Genomic DNA, 26,516 nt, shown 5'->3' with positions numbered 1-26,516 from the left:
TGTAATGCTCTGATGGGGTTGTCTGCTGTCTCATCACCGCCGATCTCTCCAGTCTGCATGTTTTTGACAGGATTGCAGTTCTCTCGGAGTGGGGCGGTGGCATCCTGGATTTCCAATGGATGACCAGGAGTTTCCTGGCTGTTAACACAATAAGGCTTATGAGTTTGTAGGTAAGGGTATCTGTGTGCCAGTCCTGAGTCCGCCCTTAGAAACATGACCTCAGGTGTGTGCGCAACGTTGCCCCCAATGATGTCGCTCATCTGCTTGTGTACGCTCCCCCAGTAAGGGCTAATCTCGGGGCTGCGCCATAGTATGTGCCCAAGGCGCCACACCTTCTCCAGCAAGTGTTTGATTGGGCTACCCCCATCTTATGTAGTGTGACCGGGGTGTGGTACAATCTCTGCAGGATCCTATATTGGATTTCTCTATTTTCAATGCTGGTGGAAGTTAATGGTATGTTAGTGTAGCAGTCCAAAAGGCTGTCTATGCTTATTTGGACCCAGATATCCTCGGACCAGGACTGCGCCAGTATGAGGTTCCTGCTATGGTTGCTAGGGATTGACATCTGATAGATGGTGCCGCACTGTGGAACCGACTTTTTTTGCTCCATTTCCCTCTCACAAGGGGCTGGAGTCCGGAGCTGGGATTCGAGTGATGTGTGGGAGTGGATCGTGGTTTGTATTGTGTGGTATGTAAGCCAGCCTCTGTGGTCCAGGCCCAGTTGTGTGCGTGCTACCTGGAAAGTCTGTAGCTTTCCCTCTGTTCTAATGTTAGCCCATTCGCGGTCCTGATTTTGGTGTATTTTCTGCACCTGTCCATATGACAGTATTGCCCGGATGCTGGACCAGGGCGGTGCATATCGAGTTAGGACCCCTTGCTTGGCCCCGAGTTTGTTCCATTGGGAGAGTGTGGGTCCGATAATAGGGTGCTTTTTAATGTGTGGTGGGAGCTTTTTAGGGCGGATTGCCATGGTTTTGATTGGGGTCAGTGGCTCCATATAGGATACCTCCATGGCTCTCCAGCTGAAGTAGTCTGTCATGTCTAGCCAGCGCTTCAACCAGCATACCTGGGCTGCTTGGTAATATGCTTTTAAGGATGCTGCCGCTAGGTCCCCGTTTGTTTTGTTCGCCTGCAGTACAGAGAGGCAAATTCTCGCCTTCTTCCCCTTCCAAATGAACTTTGAGATCACCTTGTCTAGGACTTTTATAGATTTGGGTGTTGGGGCGACTGGGATCATCATTGCGATGTATATTAGTTTGAGGAACAAGTTCATTTTCAGTGTATTTATGCGCCCCCTCCGGTCTTGGCAGATGCTCTTAATTTTCTGTGGATAGTTTAAATCTCTGAGATTGTCCAATGTTGCGCTTACATTTATGCCTAAGTATTTTATATATTGCGTTTGCAATGTGAATGGGAAAACTCCTCTGGGGTCCTATGGGATATCTTGGCGCATTGGCATAATCTCCGACTTACCCCAGTTGATTTTATATCCCGCCTTCAAGCTGATCTCAAGCAGCAATGTTCGATTGTGTGGTAGAGAGGCAGGGCCTTTGCTTATGTAGAGAAGCATATCGTCCACGTAGAGAGATACGCTGTGTTCCTACCCGCCCTGTATTATGCCGGCCCAGCAAGTGTCGGCACGTAGTTTGATAGCTATCTGCTCTATAGGGAGGGCATAAAATAGGGGCAATAGCGGGCACCCATGTTGTGTGCCTGTTTGCAAGTCGAAAACGGGGGAAGTGAGGCCATTGGTGACCACTGAGGCGGTCGGGCCTGTGTACAATAGTTTGATTAGTTGGACAAGGTGAGGGGGGAAAACCATAACGGGGCAGGGCCCGAAATATGAATTCCCACTGCACCTTGTCGAACGCCTTTTCTGTGTCTATTGCCAGGAGTATATCTTCTGGGTCTCTGTCTCTTGCGACCAAATGTAATAGGCGTCGAATGTTGTCGCTAGAGTGTCTATTGCGTATAAATCTGGTTTGGTCCATGTAGATTATGTGTGAGAGGCAGTTTTCAATTCGTCGGGCTAGGCATTTCGCCAGAATTTTGGCATCTGCATTTATGAGAGATGGGCCTGTATGAGCCGCAGTTTTCGGGGCCCCTCCCAGCCTTGTGGAAGACAATTATGTTTGCAGCGAGTATAGATTGTGGGAGGCGACCCCGGGTCACTGCTTTGTTTTACACTGCCTCATACCTGGGTGCCAGTTCTTCTCCCAGATCTTTATATAGGTCTATGGGGAGCTCATCCTGGCCGGCTGCTTTCCCGGCTGATAGTGCGGCTATGGCGATGGATATTTCTGATGTTGTAAGGTGGGCGTCTAAGGCAGTTTTCAGGTGTGGCGGGATCATTGGGATCTCAAATGAGTCTAGAAAGGACTTGATGTCCTGAGTTGTGCAGTCGTCTGACGGACGCGGTGTATAGCTCCTTATAGAATTCAGTGAATCAGGCATTTATGCTTTCATCGCCTGCCAGTCAGTTGCCTGCCTTGTCGCGAATTGAGACTATGGTTTGCACCGCTTGTCTCTGCTTAAGGGATAAGGGCCATCAGCCTCATCGGCCGGTCGCTCTCCTGGTAGTATGACTGCGACCACCTGGTGAATGATTTCTGAGCTCTGTCAGCCGTTACCTGGCCGATCTGTGCCCGAAGTTTATTCAGTTCTATGCGTAATTGTTTATTTTGGGATTTTTTTATGGTCTTTTTTTCCAACTTTTTAACATTTGCTGTCAATCGGGCTTTTTCTCGCCCCATGATTTGTGCTTATACGCCCAGCGCAATATACACTGTCCTTGTATGTAGGCTTTATAGGCATCCCAGCACGCGTGGGCGGTGTAGTCTTGTACCAGGTTGAGGTCCCAGAAACTGTCTGTAGTGAGCTGCTCTACAAGGTCTGGGTATCTTAGCATGCGCAGGTTCAGTTACCATGGGGGGGGGCGCTATGTACTGTCTGGGAGGGAGATCCGTAGTAGGACTGGAGCATGATCTGAGATAGTTGTCTGGAGGATTGTGCATTCTGTGACCAAGTGTAATGTGTTGGCTGGGGCGAGCCAGTAGTCCAGGCGGGAGTAGCTATTGTGAGGGCGTGAGTAGAATGTGTAGTCTTGGGCTTGCCCACGTTTGTTTCTCCAGATGTCGATCAAGCGTAGGTCGGGCATTAGTGACTGTAGGGTCGCCCTCTTCTTTAGAGCAGTGGGGCCCCCCATGGTTGTGCCTTGGCGGTCAAGCAGGGGGTTGAGGGCTATATTTAAGTCTCTCCCTATTAGTGTAAGGCTGCCCATGTTTTGAAGAATGGAGTATCCGTGGTGAGGGCATACACGTTAAGTAGAATGATGGGGTGTTGGTATAGCAGGCCCTGGGCCAGTATGTATCTACCCTCGGTGTCTGCACATACATGTTTGACCTGGAATAGAACCCACTTGCTGATAAGTATAGACACTTCCCTTTTCCCCTGGTGTGGTGAGTGCATAGCTGTTCCCACCTATCCTCGCTGCAGTTTCCCAGACTCAGTTTCCCCCAAATGGGTTTCCTGGAGAAAAACTATGTCCCCCTGGAGGTCCTGCATATTGTTGAGCATTCTTTTGCATTTGATAGGGTGGCCCAAGCCCTGGATATTGAGTGACACTAAGGTAATTTGGAGCACCATTTCATGAATGTGTAGTTTTGTTTGCCGCTGTACTCACTGCTAATCCGTTGGCTGGTGTGTGTATGGGGGCTAATGACCTCCGGGTGCTGTCATTGTCTAGTTCCGGGAGCTTTCAAAACAACTGAGCCCCAAAGAGGCCCCCTATAACCACTTAACTTAGTAACATAACTGTAACGTTGGGTTGGGCTAACCGATCGCCCAGGCCCAATAGGTGGCAGGCCGGGCTAACCGATCGCCCATGCCCAAGCAGAAGGTTTAGGGCTGCCACCTTTTGGGATGGCCCCTTTCCCTTCTGCTGCACCCATCTCTGGGTGTCTTTCACAGCCAGGTGTTCCTGACGAGGCGCCCGCCTGCCTCTGTGGGCCAGGAGCTGCTGCTACTGAGTCTAGTCCGTATTCGGTCTTGGGTCTTGTGGATGAGATTTCCATTGCTTTGGGTACATGGATCAAGGGAGTTTGAGTTGTTCTGCCCCTGGAAGGGACTGGATATTTGTCTGCTTTTGGAGTATGTATTGCGATCAGGTGAAATTGCCTGCTGTTATCTGTGATTCGGCCCCCAGCCCTTCGGGCATCTGCCGCTCTTGTGCCATTTACCGTTTGGTTGTTGCTTCTCTGGGCCGGATGAGGATCGGGGGTCTGATCGCTGGAGATCTGACTGTGGCTTTTCATAGTCCGTGGTGACCAGGTCTTGTTGTTGGAGGTAGTGCTGGGCTGTTTTGGGGTCATCGAATGAGTGCCACTGTTTATCTACCTGTATGCACCAAGTTGCAGGGAATTTCAAGTAGTGTCTGTAGTCAGACACCAAGGTCAAAATAGGGCAAGAAAGGGTTTTTTATTTTTGTCATAGGGGGGGGGCTTGACTCGTAAAGGCAATTTACATAGAGGAAACACAACGGGAGTCAACAGCTACCCCTTTTCAACCGTGTAAAAATTAGGTAGGCCTAAAGAGCAGGTAGCTAGTTTGTACAAATACTAGCTGTTAGAGGTCACAAACGGGCTGGAAAAATTATATTATAATTCAATTTACCATTCATTCATATTAAGTTTATTCGGGAGCAAATTATCCATAAACCATACACAAAATAGAACTGCATAGTAATACAAAACCCAATTCAACATTTTTTTTTTTTTTAAAGTCCACGGCATTAACTTACAAACATTACATATGTATAAAAAAAGATTAAAATGTGCACGTGTGTAAATCAAGATAAAATCCACAGGAAGCGTCCAAACGATTCAATAAAATGTTCAGGGTTTGATCATTTTTTGGACAGTGAATTTAGTTATCTGATACCAGGCCCTTCTCAAGTAGTCCACCATGCCCCAGGCCACTGGCATCGTAGCAGCTGAAAGCAGATAACATAAAGCAGGGCTAGCCTGAGACAAGCCAGCGGACCGAAGTAGTAGCAGAAGTGTTTTTTGTCTTAGGTCTGTGTAATGTGGGCAAAACAACACAAAGTGTAGAAGGTCCTCCACTGGCCACTGACAGTAGGTGCAAGCTGTAGGTTGCACATTATGAGTCCAGCTTTTTGTTTGTGCCCCTAGCCATAAGCAATCAAACCGGGCTCGGGTCAAGGCCCAGCGATCTGCAGGATTATCATTGTGGAGCAACTACGGCTGAATAGCATCTGCAGATGTTCACACAATATGCCTTCTGTTTGCAAGAATACCCAAGGTAATTCAATGTATTCATAGGTTTAGACACACATCTAAAATCTGTAGGTTCACAAATACACAATTAAACCTTAAACACATGTAAGCCCTATTGGGCAAACAAAAGAATTACACAATGTTTACACTCCACTGTCAAGTGAGGGATAGTAAAATAGATTTATAGTACCAGTTCATATACTACTTATAGAATAGTAGTATGTTATTGTTGTCATATGTTTCCTCTATGTAGTCAGACGCCTTCAGCGATTCGAAGATCGGGTTGAAGCCTTTGCGTCTCTTGGAGACTTCCAGTGAGTAGTCGTTGTATATTCGTATGTCTGATGTATCAACCCGGATCGGACTCGCTGCTCTATGCGCTTTCAGGATAGTAATCTTGTGTTGGAAGTTGAGGAGGTGTATGGTGATTTATCCTGGGGCGCTCGTTGGGTAGTGTTTTTGGGATCGGCGCCCGGTGCGCCATCTCAATTGTGAGTTCATGTGGGTTTGCTATCCCTAGCTTGTCTCGTAGGAAGTCGTACATGTATGTCTCAAGGTTCGGTCCCTCAGCATTCTCTGGACCACCCACTACCTGAAGGTGGTTACGGTGGGATCGATTTTCTTGATTGTCAATTCCCCCCCCAGTCTTTGCACCCTGTCCAAGTCCGATTCCATTGTTGTCTGCTTAACTTCGATGATGCTGATTCTCTGCTCGTTGCCCGTGATTCTTTCCACCTGTGCGGTCAGGCGGGTCTGAACATCGTGGAGGGAGAGAGAGAGAGAGAGAAGAAAAAAAAAAAACTGGACCACAGCAGAAGAACCGCAGGATGGAAAGCCCTTCATTTCTCCACCAGATGGCGCTCTGCTCGAGTCCGCGATGTCGATGTCCCTCGGCGGTATCCGTCGAGCATCGACGTCATCCGCAGTATAAATGGCTCGAGCCTCGCCCATTGGCCTCAGTTCTGTTTTTCCGATAGCTTTCGCTTCGCATCAAGAAAACTGTGCTTCAGTTCTCGTTAATATGTCTTCATCATCGAACCCTTCCACGCCTTAAACTGGCTTCAAGAAATGTCAGAAATGTGGGAAGAAGATGTCGATAACAGATTCCCATTGAAATTGCCTCTGTTGCCTCGGTCCCGACCATCGGATAGACGAGTGCGGTTCCTGTCAGGCGATGACCAATAAACATATAAAGAAATGTAGAGGTAAACTGGCGTTGGGGGAGGAGTCCTCAAAGTCTTCATCGAGAAGGAAGAAAGGCTTGGCTGAGTCTGCTGAAAGTTGTCACAAATCGAAGAAATCGAGGTCGAGGAGTTAGGAAGTAGTCTTCTTCAAAAAAGTCAAAGAAAGGACGACACCGGTCTCCCTCTTCCTCTTCTTCGACGTCTTCAGAAGAGGTTATCACCTGCCCTTGTAAACATGATTCCACGAAGAAGTGGGTGGCCTTCAGAGCCTCAATGTTAAAAATCTTTCAGAATGTGGCCGAGACCCCCTCATAGAAGTCTAGTGAAAGCCATGTCCCTGCTCATACTAAAATTGACAGGGGAAGATCTAAGACAAAAGATCAGGTGAAAAATCGTTGATTGCGTACCCGACAAAATGGCGTTGGAAATGATCCGCAATTAAAATAGTAATCGAAGGCTTCCTCGAAGCCTCTTCCGAAGACTTCGGAGTCCAAGGTGTCAGGCCACTCGAAGACTCTTGAGTCGAATACTCCTTCGAAAGTTTTGAGGGTTCCTTTGATGCCGTCGATAACTCCTTCGACTATATCGAAGGCTCCTTCGACTGTATCGAAGCCGTTACCGATAACATCGACGCCATCAACGACGTCTTCGTTAATTCCTATTACTAAATCGACTTCTGTGACGAAAGCAAGGTCTATGCCACTGCAGAAGATTTTTCATCTGGAAAATAAACAGGATTTCTTCAAATCCATGTCCTCCATTTATGAGGAAAAATCCTCAGAGGAGGAGGATGTTTCACGGGCTGGTGTAAAGTTTGGAACAAGGGAAGTTCCTGAGGAATTGATTGACCCTCATTCCAAAATGGCAGACCTATATGAATGCCTACAGACAGCAGGTGGTCTGGACACATCTCCAGAGCATGAATTTGAAAAACCTGACCCTGCTGATCTTGTAGATGCAGGATACAGGAGATTAATGAGTAGGGTAACAGAATGTATGGGATGGAACAGAAATTCCCCTACTTACCAAGAGGATGACATGACAGACATCTTTTCGGGGGGACCTCAACAAGACCCCATACTTCCTTTTCACATAGCTTTGCAAAGGAAGGTGAGTACTGCATGGGAAAACCCTGAATCAGCTCCTGCAGTAAATAAAAAATTCACATCTAAATACAGGCCTTCTTCAGACCCTGAATATTTATAAGGAAACATCCATCACCTGAAAGTCAAGTGGTTCAGGCGGCCACTTCTACTAGGAATGCAGCATGCACTACAATTCCCCCGGACAGGGATGATTAAAAAAAAAATGGACACATGGTCCCTTAAGATTTTTTCTTCAGGTAGCATGGCATTGAAATCTCCAAATGTAACTTGCACCCTTGCAAGATTTACATACACTATGTGGGACTGTATGACAGCGGCAGCTGAACACATCCCTGATGGTGAGGAACGGGAAGGTTTCTTAGCCATATTTAAGGGTGGAAAAGAGGCTATGGGGGAATTCCTCCAATCAGGTTTGGACACTGCTGACTGCATCAGTAGGTCCATGGCATCTAGCGCTGTGCTACGGAGATTCGCGTGGCTGAGAAAGTCCGGTTTTGCACTGGATGTTCAGGCCAGACTTCTCAATATGACATTTGACGGCTTGAGGTTGTTCGGCAGCAAGGCGGATGAAAGTTTGTAGAAGCTGCAGACCTCTAAAGCGGCAGCAAAGTCACTAAGTGCTGCAACATGACAACCAAAACAACACCCCTACACAGGCTCATCTTCCTGGAGGGATCGTACCTTTTTCGATTTTATTCCTCATTTGGAAAAGGAAGGGGACAGGCCAGTCAAAGAGGACAAAGGAAATGTCCTCTGGGGCGAGGAAAAGGTGCTAGGTCTGCCCCAGCAGCAGCAAATCTGTCCCTTCAGCTGCTACTGCAGCTGTCGCAAAGCCACTCTGAGGTTTTGACCCACAAGACCCCGGTGGGAGGCAGAATCTCTCGGCATCTGGAAGAATGGCGGGGCATTACTTCAGATGCTTGGGCACTGGAAACCGTATCCCAAGGTTACTGCCTTCCCTTTCAGAAGAAAACTCAGAATCACCCTCCGGGATACAACTCTGCAAAAATTCCGGTCCCCTTCCTGCTTCAGGAAATTTTAACGTGCAATAGAACATGTACCTGTAGCGGAGAGGAACAAGGGTTGGTACTCCCCATACTTTTTCATCCCCAAGAAGGACGGAGGATTGAGAAACTTGAAAAAGTTCCTCAGGAAGGACAAGTTCAAGATGGTTACCCTTTCTCAGATCCTTCAGCCTCTTCAGGACTGGTTGGTATCATTGGACCTTCAGGATGCTTACTTTCATGTGCCAGTCCATCTCAAGCACAGAAAGTACCAGTGATTCGCAATTGGCAACTCTCACTTTCCGTTTCGAGCTCTGCCATTCGGGTTGACCTCCGCCCTGAGAGTTCTCACCAAGCTAATCGTGGTAGTGGCAGCGAGTCTCGGGAGAGGAAATTCACATTTACCCCTACCTGGACGATTGATTAATCGGGGCACGTTCTCCATAACAAGCCAGGAACATTTAAGCAAGACCTGCCACTCCCTACATAGACTGGTCTGGTCTCTCTGAATTTCAAGAAGTCAAATATGATACCATCACAGAAACTCCAATTTATCTGAGATGTTCTGGATACTTACTCTGGCAAAGCCTCGCCTCCCGAAGAGAGAGCTCACCACATTCTGCAGATGGTAACAAAATTCCAACATGCCCAGCATATGCCGGCTTTCGATTTTCTAAGGTTGCTCGGTTATATGGCATCCAGGATTTTTCTTGTGCCAGAGGCCAGATTAAGGATGATATCCCTACAGTGGGCCCTCTGGACTCAATGGTCCCAATTTTCAGGGGCGATGTCAGATCTTTTGCAAGTCCAGACCAGAGTGGCACAAGATCTGCGATGGTGGGCTTGCAACAAACATATCCTCAAAGGAGAATCTTTTTGGCAACCATGGCCAAAGATAACGGTAGTGACAGACGCCTCACTCATGGGGTGGGGAGCCCACACCAACGAACTAACAGTCAGCAGTCGTTGGTCTCCATCAGGGTCCAAACTACACATCAACCTCTTGGTGCTGTGGGCAATCAGACTACCGCTGAAAGCCTTTCTGCCCTCTGTACGGGTAAAGAATGTCCTGATAATGACGGATAACATAGTGACCATGTACTACCTCAACAAGAGAGGAGGAGTAGGGTCACTACCACTGTGCAGAGAGGCAATGTATCTCTGGGCAATACAGGAACGAATCTCTCTAAAAGCAATTCACCTAGCCGGAGATCAGAACACGGCGGCGGGAAATGGGATCTAGCTCAGGAAGTCCTTCAAGAGATCTTTGCCCTTTGGGGAACCCCGCAAGTGGATCTGTTAGCGACCGGTGACAACCGGAAGTGCGAACTGTACTGCTCAAGGGAATTTCCCCCAAGAGGAGCTCTAGGAGATGCGTTCGTAGTGAACTGGGAATGTCCACTCCTGTATGCGTTTCCTCCAGTCCCCGTGATTCCTCAAGTAATCGGGAGGTTAAGAAAGTTCGGGAAATCCATGATCCTAATTGCCCCGGATTGGGCCAGGAGAACGTGGTACCTGGACCTTCTGGACATGTCCATCTGCCCTCGAATACGTCTTCCACAAAGAGAGGACCTTCTCTCGCTAGAGGAAGGTCGGGTTCTCCATCCATAGGTCAAGGCACTCAGCCTTCATGCATAGTTTCTGAGAGGCTGAGATACAAGGATTGGGACCTTCCGAATGACGTAAAGGAGATTATCCTTTCGGCCAGAAGGCCAGCAACTAAATCTCTGTACCGGTGTCGTTGGAACAGGTTCAGTAACTGGTGCAGAGCTAAGAATGTGGACCCTGTAACATTCCTACAATGTAACATTCCTACAATATTGTCTTTTCTTTTACATTTGGCCAATTTGGGGCTCCAAGTTGGCACGATAAAAGGTTATTTGGCTGTTCTATCCATTGTTAAGCGCTCCTCAGAGGAGGAATCCTATTTCAAGATACCTTTAATTGTACAGTTCTTAAAAGGGCTTACTAATGTGTTTCCTCCAATACCATTTCAAGTACCTGTGTGGGATCTAAATTTAGTGCTGAAATGTCTCACATGTATTCCATTTGAGTCATTGCATTCTTGCCCTTTAAGGCTCCTTACTCTAAAAACAATACTGCTAGTGGCAATTACTTCAGCTCGCTGGGTGAGTGAGTTGCAGGCGCTTTTTAGCAAACCTCACACCATCTTTCACACAGATAAAGTTGTTCTTAAGGTCAAACCATCTTTTCTACCGAAAACTGTCTCAGATTTTCACCTGTCACAAAAGATAACATTGCCTGCATTTTATCCTCCTCCTCACGCAAGTAAGGAGGAAGAAAGAGTACACAGATCCGACCCTAAGAGGGCTCTTAGTTTCTACGTATCGGGGTTGGCTAAATTTCATCAGCGTGACCAACTTTTTGTGGGATATACTGGCCGTAAATTAGGGCTAGCAGTGACAAAAAAAACATTGTCCAGATGGATAATCTTAGCTATAACTAAATGTTATAGATTGGCTGGGAAAGATCCTCCAGATGGGCTGAGAGCTCATTTAACCAGGGGCATGGCGACTTCAACAGCTCTTCAGAGGGGTGTCCCGATACAAGATATTTGCGCAGCAGCCACCTGGTCATCCATGCACACATGTGTAAAGCACTACTCCCTAGACTGGACTTCACAGGGGGGGGGGGGTCTCTTTGCAAAATCAGTACTTCATACTGTGCATGATTAATATTTATGGTACTCCCTCCTCCAATTCAAACTGCTTTGGGAGCCTATCTAAGATGAGGTATACGTGGGAGGACACAATCCATTCGTAGAACAAGTTACTTACCTACTGTAACGTTCTTTTGACTGGATGTTCCTCCCACGTACTCCTCATTGACCCTCCCATCCTACCCCACAGTACAGTTTCCTGTTTTAATCTCAAAGTTCCTTTAGAGCTTTTGGTCAAAGGGACACGCCTTATCGACAATTGATTGGGTACAACATACGAAAAAACAGAACTGAGGCCAACCGGCACGGCTCGAGCCATTTATACTGCGGGTGACGACGCTCGACGGATACTGCCGACGGACATCGACGCCGCAGACTCGAGCAGAGCACCCTCTGGTGGAGAATTTTTTTTTTTCCGAAGCAGAAAAGCTGAAGATAAGGATATATCTAAGATGAGGAATACGTGGGAGGAACATCCAGTTGAAAGAACGTTACAGTTGATAAGTAACTTGTTCTTCTGCCAGTATAGTCTGAAGTTGTGTCTGGACATCCATCTGTCTTGTTCCGGTTGGACCTTCGTGGGAGGCTGAGTATGGCTTGTATAGATGGTTCTTCCTTGTTCGAGCCTTGGACTGCTTGGTGCATGCCCTTCCGGTCTAATACGGCCAATCCTTTCAGTGGCACTCAGTGGTGCAAATGGGGGAGAACTCCTTGCGTTTAGGCTCCGCGCAGGTATCTTTAGTGCTTGTTTGTTATGTTGGTACCAGGTCTGGTGTCTGCGATCCAGCGTGTTTTCTCTCCGCCCGCTGTATACTTGAGCGCTTAGTTCTTCCTACGTTGCCTCCCTTGGCTTCAGGCTGTGGTTTTCCGTGACCCGCTAGCCACGGGCTGGGTTTTTTCGGGCTCGAAGGGGCCCAACTGCGCCTGCTGATCCGGTGTGCTGGGGGCTTGTCGCAAGTGTCGCCTGGCTGCTGTTGTAGTCCAGTGGGTAGCCTAGCTGCCCGTGACTCCTCCGATTTGTCGGGAGGGGGTGGGCGTTCGCCCGGGAGGGGGCCTTTCGACACTGTTAGCCGGGTTGTGGCGAATAGTCTTGGTCTGGTGTCCGTTTACTACTCTGTGATTGCGATCTTCAGCGTGGCTTGTTCCCCAGCTTTGGTTGCTACCCGCTTTGAAGGCTGTAGGTGTAGTAGGTCAGTTTTAGGCTCGGATTGTAGTTCTCGTGGTTGCACGCTTTCTTATGTAGCGTGAGCTTTTGGGATTTGGCCCTTCTTGCGTCTGAGGGCGGTGGGTCCCAGATCCGGGATTGGGGTGCTTGGGGTGTCTCTGTATTATTGTGTTGCCCTTATTCCATGGCCAGTTATGCGCAGGGTGAAGAGTCCACTTGTGTTGGGCTGGGTTTGCGTTTACTGCTGGTGCGGGCCCACCGTGCGGCTGTATGCCCAGGCAGGTCTGCTCTTATGCCATGTGCTAGGTAAGGCGCGCTCCTAATGGGTGGTTTAACGTTGCAGGTTGTATACACGTGGGCCACGCATTTGCGAGAAGTCTGTTTGCTGCCTTATAATTCCGGTTGGGTCCGAAATGTGGCTCTGTTGTTCCCCCTTGGTGTTGCCGGTGGTCACTTCCCTTTGATGAAGTTGGGAGGTGGGGAGGGTGGCGGGTGCTGCGGGCCGATATTGCGCTGCTGTGTTTACGCACATTTTTTTTTTTTAATACATTTTTATTGGCATTTCTTTAAACATGAACATCGGGACTCAACATTGCCCCATTCCCCCCCCCCTCTCCCCTCACTGGTTCTAATGTTCTTAACTGTCCCACTGTTTCCCTTTTTTCTGCTTCCGTCTTATCCTATAAACATGTCCAGTATGTGGATTTTATGTGGGCACCATTGCATCATATAGTCACTTTGTAGATATTCTATCGCTTCCCCCCCAGTCTGTTGCGAATCTGTGCCGATCCCCTTGTATGTTGTATGTGATTCTCTCCACTGTCACATATGCCCATATCCTGTATAGCCATTCTTGATTGGTTGGGGGTATCTTTTGTTTCCATTTTTGTGCTATTGCTAGCCATGCTGCTATGAGGAATCCCAGGAAATTTCTCTTTTGTGTCTTTGTGAGTGTCCTACCTCAAGGATCCCACATGCCACACATCCATACCTCCTCTCCTAAGTTTTCTGCTCCCTTGAAGATGTTTTGCATTTGTGTTTTCATCGGTGACCAGAATGGTTGCAGTTCCTTGCAGTCCAACCAAATGTGTCTCCAACTTCCTATTGTGTCACATCCCCTCCAGCATTTCCCTTGCGATGTAGTGAACATTCTGTGGAGTCTTTCCGGGGTGTAATGCCATTGAATCATTTTTGTCCACACTTCTCTTGTTTGGATCGCCCGTGTCCATTTTGGGATTATTTGCCATATGTACATCCATTGTTCCCTCGTGATTTGTTTCCCTAGCGTTGTTTCCCATTTCTTCATGTACTGCCATTTTATTTCTTCTGCCTGGGTGTTTATCAATTTATAAAGGGTGGAGACAAATTTCTTTTCTCCCGTCTGGGTCATCATGTATGTCTCGAATGGGGTCAGGGTCCTTGTCAATGCTTGTTAGTCTTGGCGTTGTGAGCCAGTGGTGCAGTTGTTTGTATTGGAATCTGTCCTTTTCCGTGAGCCCCAGAAGTTCCTGCCATTCAGTGTACGTTCTGATCTCTAGGCCATCAAACATGTCTCCCACTTTCATGCAATCTGCTTCTCGCTATTTTTGGAATGCTCCTTTTCCGTTCCCAGAGGGAATTCTGGGTTGTCGAGAATCGGAATGAAGGGGGCGGGATAGTAGGTGGCACAAATTTGATCTTGCGACTGCTCTGTCCTGTGCCTCCCAGCATTTTTCTGATGTGTTTGTGATCCATTCGTTCAGAACCCACAGTTGTGCTGCCTCGTAGTACTTCCTGAAGTGGGGGAGCGCCATGCCTCCGTCTGATTTTTGTGCCGTGAGCGCCTGTTGTGACAATCTTGGTGTTTTGTTTTGCCAGATGTATTTTATTGTTATTTTGGTGAGTGTCTTAAAGAAAGTTTCCGGTATCCGTATGGGAAGTGCTTGGAAATAATACAGTAGTCTGTGTAGTATTGTCATTTTGATAACTGTTATTCTGCCCCACCAGGAAATTGCTAACGGGTTCCATCTGTCCAGGTCTCTTTTTACGTTTTCTGAGTTTCGTGTAATTCCCTGTGCAGAGTTTCTTTATCGAGGCGGTCAGTGTGACTCCTAGGTATCTCACCCCATCCTCTGCGGTTTGTAGGTGTAATTCTTCCGTTTTCTTATATATCCCTCGTTTGTCTCCAGCTAGGACTATAACCGTCGATTTCTGTTTGTTTATTTTTAGACCTGAAATTAGTCCGTAGTCGTTGATCTGTTGTATGAGGAGGGGTAGTGTCTTGGTTGGTTCTGTTAGGGTCATCATCATGTCATCCGCATATGCCGATTTCTTGTGTGTCTGACCTCCCATTTTTATGCCCTTGATGTCGGGAGCCGCTCTCATCTTTCCCAGTAGGGGTTCGAGGAAGATTGCGTATTGCAGGGGTATAGAGGGCATCCCTGTTTGGTGCCCCTTCCTATTCTGATTGGATCCGAAAGTTCTCAGTTTGCTGCTATCCTAGCCATCAGTGAGTTGTAGTTAGCACGAACCATGCTCATATATGTGTTTCCTATGCCCATTTTTTTTAACGTTGCAAATAGCATAGTCCATTCTACCCGGTCAAATGCTTTTTCGTCATCTACCGATAATATTGCTGATGGGGTGTTTGTGATTCCGGCTTTCTCTATGAGGTGTGCTATTCGTCTAATGTTGTTGTGGGTTTTCCTGTTTGGGATGAATCCTGATTGTTCTTGATGTATCAGTTTGGGGAGTAGGGGTGAGAGCCTGTTTGCGAGTACTTTTGTATAGAGTTTAGCATCAATGTTGATTAGAGCTATTGGGCGATAGGAGCTCTGGTTTTCTGGGTCTTTCCCTTTCTTGTGGAAGACTAGTATTTTTGCCTCGTTCATTGAGGCTGCGATGTTGGTCGTGTCTTTAAAGGTATTAAAGAGGTTTGTTAGGATGGGGGTTAGAATTTACGCAAATGTTTTGTAGAAGGCTGCTATGTAACCATCCGGTCCTGGAGATTTATTTTTGGGTAAGTCACTAATTGCTCTTGCTACCTCCTCTGCTGTTATTGGTTCGTCCAGTGCTGATTTTTCGTCTGATGTTATGACTGGTAGTGTTATCTCCTTCAGGAAGGCTGCCTGCTCCTCTTCATTCGGGCAGTGTGATGTATACAGTTTCTGGTAATAGTCTCTGAATATTTCTTTAATGTCTTTTGATTGTGTTTTCTTTATTCCTCGTCCGTCTTTTAGTGTTTGTACCGTTTGGTTTTGTTGTTTCCCTTTTAGTTGTCTTGCTAATAGTTTATCTGCCTTATTTGATTTCATCGCATACCAATGTTTTGTATGGAGTAGTTGCGTTTCCGCTCTTTTGGTCCTGAGGATATCTGACTCTGGACGTGTCGATATACCCTCTTTATTTTCAAGGATGTGTTCTTTGTCATTTATTCCCAGATCTTGTGCAGTTTTTTTCTCTAATTCACTTTCCCACTTATATGATTGCTTGTATTTTTGTGCTTTCAATGCTATTATTTGTCAGCGTATCACTGCTTTAAAGGCTTCCCAGATAGTGCTTGTAGATACTTCCGGAGTGTCGTTCTGTTCGAAATAGTCCACTATCTTTTCTCTGATTGTTTCCTTCGATACCGGGTCTTGTAAAATTTCCCTGGGCAATGTCCAACACCATAGTCCAGAGCGTTTACGGATTTTAGGAAGTGTGATCCATAGTGGGGCATGGTCTGATAGCGATATTTGGCCTTTCTCTATATCCTGAATCTCCCCTACTAGACTTCCTGTGACCCATATATAGTCGATTCTGGAGCTCGGGTTGTGCACATGTGAGTGATGTGTACCCCTGGGTTGTGCCTCTGAGTCTCCGCCATACGTCTTCTAGAGCCATCTTGTTCATCATCTGTTTTAGCGCTAGTGAGGGTGTCTCCTGTTGCGTGTTCTTGGGATTTGAGCGGTCTTCCCTCTGATTCCATGCAAGGTTGAAGTCTCCTGTTAGTATCACTTCTCCTTCTGCAAAAATTTCTAGTTCATCGTTTCTTTAATGAAGCCATCCTGGCCTGTGTTTGGGGCGTAGAGCGTTGCTAAGGTTAATTGGCAATTTTCTATCTGGACCTTTGTGAACAGATATCGCCCATTTTTGTCTGTCATTGTGCTTTTAATTTGAACATTGAGGTGGTTGGCGAATGCTATCATGACTCCTTTTTTCTTCTCTTCGTCGTTGGATTGGAGAATTTGGTTGAAGCCTCTTATGCGGATTTGGCCTTTCCTTTTTTTCTGTATGTGTGTTTCTTGGAGCATTATTACATCATACTTCTCTCTGTGTAGGAAGTGTTCCATTTTCTTCCTTTTTACTGGCGTGTTCAGCCCTCTAATGTTATACGTTAATATTTTTAGCCCCATTCTTTGTTTTGGGTCTGCGGTCTTGCTTGTGTTTTATCGTGTGGGTCGCAGTGGTGTACTTTAATGCTGGTGTTTGAGTCTTTCCCCCTTTGAACTTTTCCCTCAACCACCCCCCTCTCCCTCCCTCCTTTCCCCCCCAACTGTTTCCCTGAGGAGGGCCCTGGGCCCTATGGTTGCTCGGGCGTTCTTTCTTTGCTCCATGCCCTCTAACATCTCAGGTTTACAGTTTCACAGGGAGTCCTAAAGCCTGCTTGTGTTTGTGGATTCCAAAGATGTCCCTTGGCTCTGCCGCATCTTCATGTGATCACCTGCCCTGTCGAGTGGTTTCCTTTCTTTGTGGCTTCTCCCTCCCAGCTTATCTTTGCTTCTGTCCTTCGTTTCTGGGGTGGAATTCATTTATCTCTGGTTTGCAGGATTGGAGTCTTGTTCTTCTTTTCTCTGTTTGCCATCCCCTTGGTTCTCGTCTTCCTCTGTGGAGTTCTCTATCCTTTGGGGATTCCATCTCTTGTTCTTGCCTACCCAAGATCTTGAGGCCTTCCTCGCTTGTTGTAATGCGATATTGTCGTTCCTCCCATGTGAATAGGAGACCAAATGGGAAGGTCCATTTATAGTATATTTGTTTCTCTGTTAGGAGTTTTGTTACCTGGGACATCTCTCTTCTTTCTTAGCGTGGATTGTGGTAGGTCTTGGAACAACTGTATTTCTTTGCCGTTCATTCTCATTTGCTCTATTGTCCTGGCTTTTCTCAGAATTTGCTCCTTTTGTGTGTATTGTGTCAGTGCAACCAGTACATCTCTTGGGTGGGCTCCGGGTTCTCCCGTTCTTCGGGGGCCTACTCTGTATATCCTGTCTATTTGAATTTCTTCCCCTGTGCCATCTGTAAGTATGTCTTGGAACACCTGTTGTACTGCAGTGCGGAGGTCTTTATCCTCCACCTTTTCCGGCATATTATTTATTCTTATATTCGACCTCCGGGATCTGTTTTCCAAATCTTCACATTGTGATTCTAATTCCAGTGCCAGTCGTGCTAGCCGGTCTTGTGCTTCTGCGTGTTGGAGTTTCCTCGTCTATATTCTGGACCATCCTTTCCAGTTTATCTGTTCTCTCCTCTAGATTTCCTATGTCCCTCTTCAGTTCCTGGACTGCTTGTTTCATTTCCCCCTTCATGTTTTCAAACTACGCCTGTGTAGAAGACATGAATTGAACTTGAAATTCCTTAAACCATGTTTTCATGTCGTCTTTCACAGCCATTTCGACGTCCTCTTTCTGCTCTGATGTGGTTTCCTCCTTGCTTTTCTGTTTATTTATCTGCTTAGGCGCGGTTTTATCTACGCCCCAGATTTGGATCAGGTCTTGATCTGGTTTGGATCTACTAGTGTTCGCCGATGAAGCCTGTAGCCCGTGCCTGGTCCTAGCTTTTGACATGTGTGTGTTCCTTTAGTGACTGGGTTTCTTATGTCGTCGAGTGCTCGAGTGCCTTGGATTTCAAGTAGGAGTTTATGGTGTTACGTGTATCTCTGATGCCTCTCTGGGCTCTGCCGACTGTTGTCTGTTGGGGTCGCGGATTTCCAGCTTCTCTAGCCCCGTTTGCTGGTATTCTCGTAGTCTTTAATTGATCTTCTGGCGATTTGGCAATGTCCCAGGGGATCCTTCTCTGTTGGATCTCTGGTATACCACTCTGGTTCCTTTATGGGTGTAGTTGTCCCCCCCCCCCCGTTTGCTTTATCCTTATATGGTCCTCAGGGGGTTTCTACCTTTCACTGTGGCCCCTCCTGGATGGGAGTCGATCCCTTCTGTGGCTGTCCCGGAGGATTATGTAGTTTTCCCTTCTGGCAGGCTGTGGGGAGGGTGCCCAGCCACTCTTTTGTGGGTTTGAGGGAGCTCTCGGGTCGGGGGGGGGGAGGGGTGGGTTAGACCCTGTGCCTCTGGGTTAATTTATGTTGCCCTTCCGGTTTTGGGGTGGGCCCGCGTCCGATGGTTGGGCGGGGGAGGGGCCTCTCCCCTGTATCTGGGCCTGGGTTTGCGGTGAGTATGTGTGTGTTGTAAATTGGGGGGCTTTCTTGTTTTTCCAGGTAGCGTTGGCTGCTATGGGCTTCCCTCCCCCAGGTGTCTCGTTTTGTTTCTCCTGTGTCACCTCCCCAGGATATGCTGTTGGCGTCTTTGGGGGGGGAAGCGGCCTCTGCCCCCGCCGCTGCTGGATTCCCTCCCCAAATTGTAGCTGTGGTTCTCTGTCCTGGCGTCTCGGCTGGGCGCTGCGGTCTCCTTCTACTCTGCACGTGGAGGCCACCTTCACTTCTCCTCGCTGCTCTGGGCCGCTGGGGTAATTCGATTCTTCCATCGGATTGGCGCCTTTCTCCGATCCAGGCCTAGTCCACGTCTAGATCCACTTTGCTGGATTGGCGCTTTCCTGCGATCCCGGCCCCGTCCACGTCTGGATCCTCTCTGTTGGGTTGGCACCTTCCTCCAGTCTGCTCCTCGATCCCGTCCGGGTCCACGCTGCTGATGTGCCTGGGTCTCTCCACCGGACTCCGCTTCTCTCTGCCCGGTTTTCTCACTGTGTCTATCCGGTCTCCGCCTCTGGGTGCTGCAGAGACTGGGGGCTTCTTCCTGCGATCTGGTTCACCACAGAGGTGGACTGCTCGGGGGCCGGGTCTCTGATCTTGTTCCTTCCTCTGTGGGCAGAATCATTATGGGGGGGGCGCCTCCTCCTGAGTTGAAGTCTGCTCTTCTCCCGGACTTCACCTTCCGCCGCGTGTTGGAGGGTGGTTACGCTTCGGTGGGCTTGGTGTGTGCTGGATTGTATTTATTTATTATTGCGGCCCGAGCTGGGGGACGGAGCTCCGCTCACGCACGTCTACCCGGCTCGGCCGCCACCTTGGAATCCTGTTTGCGCACATTTAAGGCACGCAATGTCTGAATGCTGTTGAACCCCACCGCCCTTCCCCCCCCAATCCGCTCCCCACTTAGTAGTGAACTGGTGTTGTGTCTGTCTGGCTGGCCCTGCTGGGTCGCTGGGGCGTGCCGTCCTCCCGGCCGATTTTCTACCAGTGGCGTGCCAGTGATGTGCAGGTTGCCAGAGCTTGCGATCAGTTGGCAGCCGTGGTCTGGTCCTGTTTAGAGGTCTCTACCTCGTAGCGTGACTGTTTGAGGTGCCGCTGCAACAGTGAGCCAGCTGCAGTGAGGTTATTGTTTCCGCTCACCCTCTGTGGATCATTACGGCTTCGGAGTGCGATTTGCCTGGAGCTTTCGAACTGCTGGTTGTTGCTGTCCGGATTGGGGTCTCTGCCGCACCTCGTGTCGTCTGCTGGAGGCCCTGCAGCTGCAGTAGGTTAGCTGCGGGGAGTGTTATTCCCGCTCTCCCTCCGTGGCACCTTCGGCGCCTCTTTTCCATTTGTGCGCTGTCCGACTTTAGTATAGGTGACGGGGTCCAAATACAGCCCCGTCGGGTATGGCGTTGTAGGCACGGCCGTCGGTCCCTTTCCCAGGGTTATGGTGCGTTCTCTTCAGCACCGGCGGTTTGTGGTTGCAGAATCCGCCGCCCATTTGGCGTAATCCACGCAATGGCGGGGCTCTTCTTGTGCCTCATGGGGTAGCGGCCACTCGATATCTACGGTTATACTGCTCCGTTTTTCGCTGTTCTAGTTTCCCTCTGATACATCAGTGTTTCGGTTGATCACTTCATCATTATCCCGCGTTTAGAGAAAGATGCAACGCTTTAATTTGCAGCTCCGTGGCATTGCAGGCGGGAGCTTCGTTAGGCTGCAGTCATCTTGTCCGGGCGTTCTAACGCCCCCCCCTCCTAAAGGATCACTTTAATGCATATAATCAACCCATGATCCTTCCTCCCTTTGAAGGTGGGAACAAAGAAAGCAGACCAACCTCGCATTATCCCTTGGGTTTTAATTACATATGGCTGGATGACATAGGCCTACCTTTTTAGAATGTGCCAAAGACAGAGCTATTGATGCTGGGGAGTTTGTGGAATGGTGATCCCCTACCATTCTTCTGGCTTACAACCTTAAAAGCAGAACCCAAACTAATGATGATGAAAAAAGATGGGTGGCATTTTTTGACATCTCGTTTGTTCCTCAGGTAAACTTGGTAGTAAAAGGAGCACCATTTCAGCTGAGAAAGGCTATAAAGACCACGTGTAAGTGCAGTAGATCCTAGAGAGAGTTAAGAGAAACCCACACACAGTTTATACAAAAACACTGACATCCAAGAGTTCATGCACCACTTGGTCATTTAGCAAGAACGTTTGGTACCTAGAGAACAGAAGAATACGAAAGCGAGATATGGAATCAAATGGCATTTGCGCTCAAGTACCTTCCAAAGAGAAGCAAAGGGATACTTTAGACATCTTGACAGAAGGGGAAGCGGCTTTCGACCATGCCATAAACATAGCTGGGAATGTTGCAGAACTGTTTTTCTGCAAGTGGGGGTACCACCTTTTGGCCAGAAGTGTAAGCAACAATATTGTACATGCAGTTTGATGAAAAATTGATTAACCTCCCTGTGATAATGTCCATGCCTCACCCTTGGAGGTATGTTGGTGGGGCGTGGCCATAGGCTACCACCACCTGCTCTGTGATGCATGGTCCTGGGGTGGTGGTCAGGATCCACTGATCACCTCCCCAACACCCAGTTCAGGGTGAAGGGCTCCTCACATGTGCACCACTTTAAGATCTGACCCTTGAGGGAAGAATGTACATAACATTACTGAATGTAAGTCGTCTGTGGGCCATTTAAGGCAATCCACGCAGTCAAGAAACCCTTGTGACGAATCCTGCAGAGTCCTCACAGAATCCATGCCTACGGTCTCCTCCCAGGTGGCCAAGGGAAGGCAGCCACTACCTGATCCTAACCGTGGGGGTTGTATTAGCTAGGTGGATCACCTGGGAGGAAAAGGCCACCAAGGGAATAGGATGACTCTGTTAGGAGGGATGCAGTATTCCTCATCTTGAGAGGGTGATATTTCTATAATGCCCTGTTTCGGTGGCTGGCGAGTAGCGGAGTGGCTCCCTTCCCGAACGGCGCAGGCTGCAGGAATAAGACTGAAGCTGTCAGAAGTTCAGAAACCGACAGAAGAAGCAGAAGTTGCAGCGGATCGAGCGGATGCATAGAGGGACACTGCTGAGTGGCCTTTGCTAGGTAAGACCGGGACGCTCCATAGTAGACCGCTGACTGCTTGAAAACATTTTGAATATCAAACTAATGAAAGAAAGCCATGTGGGCGTTGTACTCATTTTGAAAGAAAGCAAGAGAAAAAAGGTTATCCTTACCAAAGCAAAGAGGGGGCAATAATGAACCAAGATAGTAACCTTCATTGTCCAAGTAAAGAGGGCGCAATGTTGCAGAAAGATTGTAATAGTCATTCCCAATGTGAAGAAGAGGCAATATTTGAGCAAGACACCAACCAGCATTACCTAAGCCAAAGGAGGGCAATTATAACTGAGATATTGCCAGCAGTTGCTTGGCAGGAAATCAAAAGTGGCAGGAGGGAAGCCCTCCTTTTAGAAAGTATCAAGGAGGAGAGGAGCATAACCTGCTTTCTCTGTGTTAAACAAATCAGTGGAACAAACAGCACCAATGTGTGTTGTATCCTCACAGAAGAGGTTGTGAATTTCAATGTTGTTGAAAGTCAAAGACTTTTCTAAAATTTGAAGCAAACCTCACCACAGAGTACTTGTAGTAGTGTTAAGAGTTGTTGCCCTGGCAGGCGATTATACCAGGAAAGGGATTATTAGTGGTAGTCCGGGCAGGTTAGTGGACCACAAAGAAGAAATTGAAGTACTGCATTGTGGTGGAAAGAAAATGGCAAGGCCATTACTGTGTTGTGATAAACTGTGGTAAAGCCGTTCTGACAAACTTTGTTGATGACGAAGAATTGCGTAAGTATTTGTTTTTCAAGGAAAATAAGTTATATTGAAACATTGACTAAAAGTATGAAAACTTTTTTGGGGGTTTTGTGGAAACTTTGGACAATCATTTTGAAGAGTAATCAATCATGTTCAGTCATAAGACAATCGAAAGTGCCAAGTGAATTACTTTTGAAGTGAGAAGAACTTTGTGTTGTATTCAGAGCAGAGCTTGGCTACTAAAGGTAGCTTTCTTATTTGTAACTTTTATTTGGAAAATCCTGCCTTAAACCTGGGAAAGGGGCTCTGACCCTGGTTACAGGGATGCATGGTTACAAAGTTTGTTTAAATATAACAGTTATTTTGTTGAACCTGAATGGCCATATAACACCGGTATGAGTTTGTTGTATGTATATGTTTGAGGGACATATTCTGTATTTTCTTAAGTCTTAGTATGATAGGCAGGGAAATCCTCTTTAGGTAAGGGATAGCGAGGCGTTTATCACACCCTTATTATTAAAATAGCTACTTGTGAAAAACATTTTATCTTCTTGTCTGCCTTGCATTTCTGACCTCTCGCACCTTCACATTCTTGTAGTGAATGCTTTATTCGGAGCTGGAAACTGTTACAAGCACATTGTTAAGATGGATTTCCAAAATCAACCCTGGGGGGTGGATTTTGGGGTGCCATCCTATTATAGTAAACAGAGAGACACTGAGGACTAGCCAAACCCAATCTTGGTAAGGTAGCAGAGCGACAAGGCTTAGTCTTGGAGTGTGAGAGTGGTCTAGGGCTCCAATGAGTCAACACAGAACAACATCAGTAATCAGTTAGACAGGCAAATATACAATGTTTATGCAGGCCTTTAAAATGCATACCAAGCAAGTTAAACCTCTAGTCAAATATTGTCACACACTTAAAAAAACAGATAACAAACATGTACCACTAGTAGAAGCAAGAAAGCATATTTTTCATTAACCGAAGCACGGATAAGTATTTGTATGCATGAAATGTGATAAAGCCACTTGGAACAACCACAGAATGGTTCCCCTAATGCTAAAAGAGTCCAACCCTAAAATGGTTGAGGAACCTGTACAGTAGTCACCAGTTCCAAATATATACTTCACAGGTAGGTTTATTGAGGGATTTGAATATGCCAGTGGTTATGATCACAAAGTCAAAAGGGTAAGTAAAGTACAGGTAAATAAATCTATTCAATCCCACTTACCAAGATAGGCCTGGGAAGGGATCCTTGACCTGGCCTCCAACGACCAATGTCAAGAAAGTAGTTTAGACACAGGACTTTATGCCCATGTTACCCTACAGAGAACAGGGGGTGGGGGGAGCAAAAACAGTCATGTTAACTGAACCCCCCACTCGCCCCCATCTCTGATTTCTCTAGAAACCACTGCTCAGGTTCAGGATTCTGCTGCGGGTCTCAGTCTTCCGTCCTTGGTCCCGTTGATGAAGGCCCAGGAGACACAGGATTTCGTTTCTTGGGCTAGGTGCTTAGGAGTCTGTTCCAGACACCTTGCAGCAGAACACCTAAACGAATATAAGTTGAAGACTTCGGCAAAGAGACCACCCCAGGACACCTTCAGGGAGCGAGAAAGACGAGTTGCAGTGGGAATCGACACGGTCATACTGTGACAGACGATCTCCAATTAACGTAAAAGGGAGCATTTTCAGTGCAGCTACTTTTGATGCATGAAGGCAGAAAATGTAGGAGCCGGTATCTTGTTACACAAGTTGAAGATCCGCCAAGTTCCAAGAATGCACTCGGAACAGCAACACCTGCTGCAAAAATGCCCAGGAGACAACTGGCGAGTCTACCGGTTAGTCCAGGGACACTTCCTCGAGCAGAGGTCGAGATTGGTTGTTCCCACCAGTCCAGGGTCAAAGCACAGACAAAGGTCTTCTTGAGATCATGGAGAGGAGCAGAGCTTCACCAGGACATTACTGGAGTCGGTGCTGGTCATCAGAAGAGGGCGTTGTCGAGTCGTCAACTGACTGCTCTTTGTAGAGGACTTGACTCCAACGATGAACTGTCTGTAGGAGCCCAAGCTTTAATCCAAGTTTTGGGCTGCGAGCTTGCCCAAGCCCATCAATGGTAAGGATATGCACTAACCAAACTGGCAGTTGCTATCCAATTATGGCAGCCACTGGCCACAAAGATTGAGCAGCCATCCCTCGAAGGGGCAGGAGCCCTGGACCCATCTGACACCCTCATCTGTGCCCAAACCATCTGCAAGATGCAACCGCACAGCCATAGCACAGCAAATGGCTGTATTCCAGCTCTCTTGAGGACGGACCAAGCAGATCAGCCAAGAATCGCCCTTCAGCCACAGCGACGCTCGTAGGCGCCTCTGCAGCCTCACTGCACCAGCCTGTTTTACCTGAGCCGTGTGGGGCAGGGTTGATTTTGGAAATCCATCTTAACAATGTGCTTGTAACAGTTTCCAGCTCCGAATAAAGCATTCACTACAAGAATGTGAAGGTGCGAGAGGTCAGAAATGCAAGGCAGACAAGAAGATAAAATGTTTTTCCCGCCACCTAAGGACCACAGAGACGCTGACGACTCGATGCCCTTGCTGGGCCACAGTTCTTCATCATCTCTTTGCGGTCCAGAACTATAGTCACTGAGGTGCCCCGCACGCCTCTTCCTTGCAGGACGCCAACGCTCTGTCGTCGACGAGCACCGCTAGGAACGAAGCTGCCACTTCCCTGCCGTAGTTCACCCTGTTCACCATCGGACGTTCGACGACCCGTGACTCCTGCCTTAAAGGGAGGGCACTCAAGAAGGGCCGTCGATTCCCCGACACCGAACGCCAAGTTCCCCGACACCTCTCGACGATCCGTGGCTCCCGCCTTAAAGGGAGGCACTCAAGAAGGATCGGTCAGCGCATCGTCAGAGAACTCTACTCCACCAGGTACATTGGGGGGGTAAAACCTTAATAGGAAGAAGTAAGACTATCGAACATTATATGGACTGGGCTTGTGCTATATATCTTTATTTACAGGTTGCCCAGGAGGGGGGATCTCCACTCAGAACTGCGCCTAGCGGTAGGGGTCAGTGTTTTGCCTATTGTTCCAACCATCTTACGTTCCTGCCTATCTCTATTGCTGGTTTCCTCGTTATTAATCTGTGTGACATTTTAACCGTACAGTTGATGCACTTTAACGAGATTCGATAACATTAGTGGTACCACTTTAGAATTGTATATATTTATCATTATTGACTTCCGAGTACAAAGTGCGTTATTGTGATCGTGTACATACCTTTGAATATTAATTATATAAAGACTGTGTTTTCAGTAATAGTGTGTGGACATTCCTTTGTGGGGGTTCGGGGACTACACTATACTTAAGAACCAGCCTGCATCACCTCCTGAGAAGCTAGGCCTTGATTGCTCGACCACGTACCAATTATAGAGAATCTTGGCTGGGGTCCTCTGTGCCTCTCCTCTACCATATAGAGAGCGGAAGTACAGACACCCCCTACCAGTCTTTACACTGAGGAACTAATTTATCCTCACTCCAAAATGGCTGACCTCTATGAATGTCTTCAAACAGCTTGTGGTCTAGACATGTCTCCTGAATTGGATTTTGATAAACCCGACCCTGCTGACCATGCAGACTCTGGATATAGGAATCTTATGAATGGGGTGGTAGAATTCATGGGGTGGAATAGAAATTCCCCCGTTTATGAGCAAGATGACATGACAGACATTCTCAGTGGAGGTCCTCAAAAGGATCCTGTCCTTCCTTTTCACACTGCCCTTCAAAGAAGGTTATGGCCACATGGGAAACCCCAGATTCTGGACCAGCAGTAAATAAAAAATGTGCAG

General features: G+C 47.6%; 1 protein-coding gene across 2 annotated transcripts in view; it reads left to right on the top strand.

The window, feature by feature from the left end:
- UBXN4 (UBX domain protein 4) overlaps positions 1 to 26,516 on the top strand; it is a 1,027,720-nt gene that overhangs the window by 348,167 nt on the left and 653,037 nt on the right. The window lies entirely within an intron of this gene.

This window comes from Ambystoma mexicanum, chromosome 9 (assembly GCF_040938575.1).
Source record: "Ambystoma mexicanum isolate Mex_15411 chromosome 9, UKY_AmexF1_1, whole genome shotgun sequence".
Classification (NCBI taxonomy): Eukaryota; Metazoa; Chordata; class Amphibia; order Caudata; family Ambystomatidae; genus Ambystoma; species Ambystoma mexicanum.
This window is presented reverse-complemented; position numbering and strand designations above follow the sequence as displayed.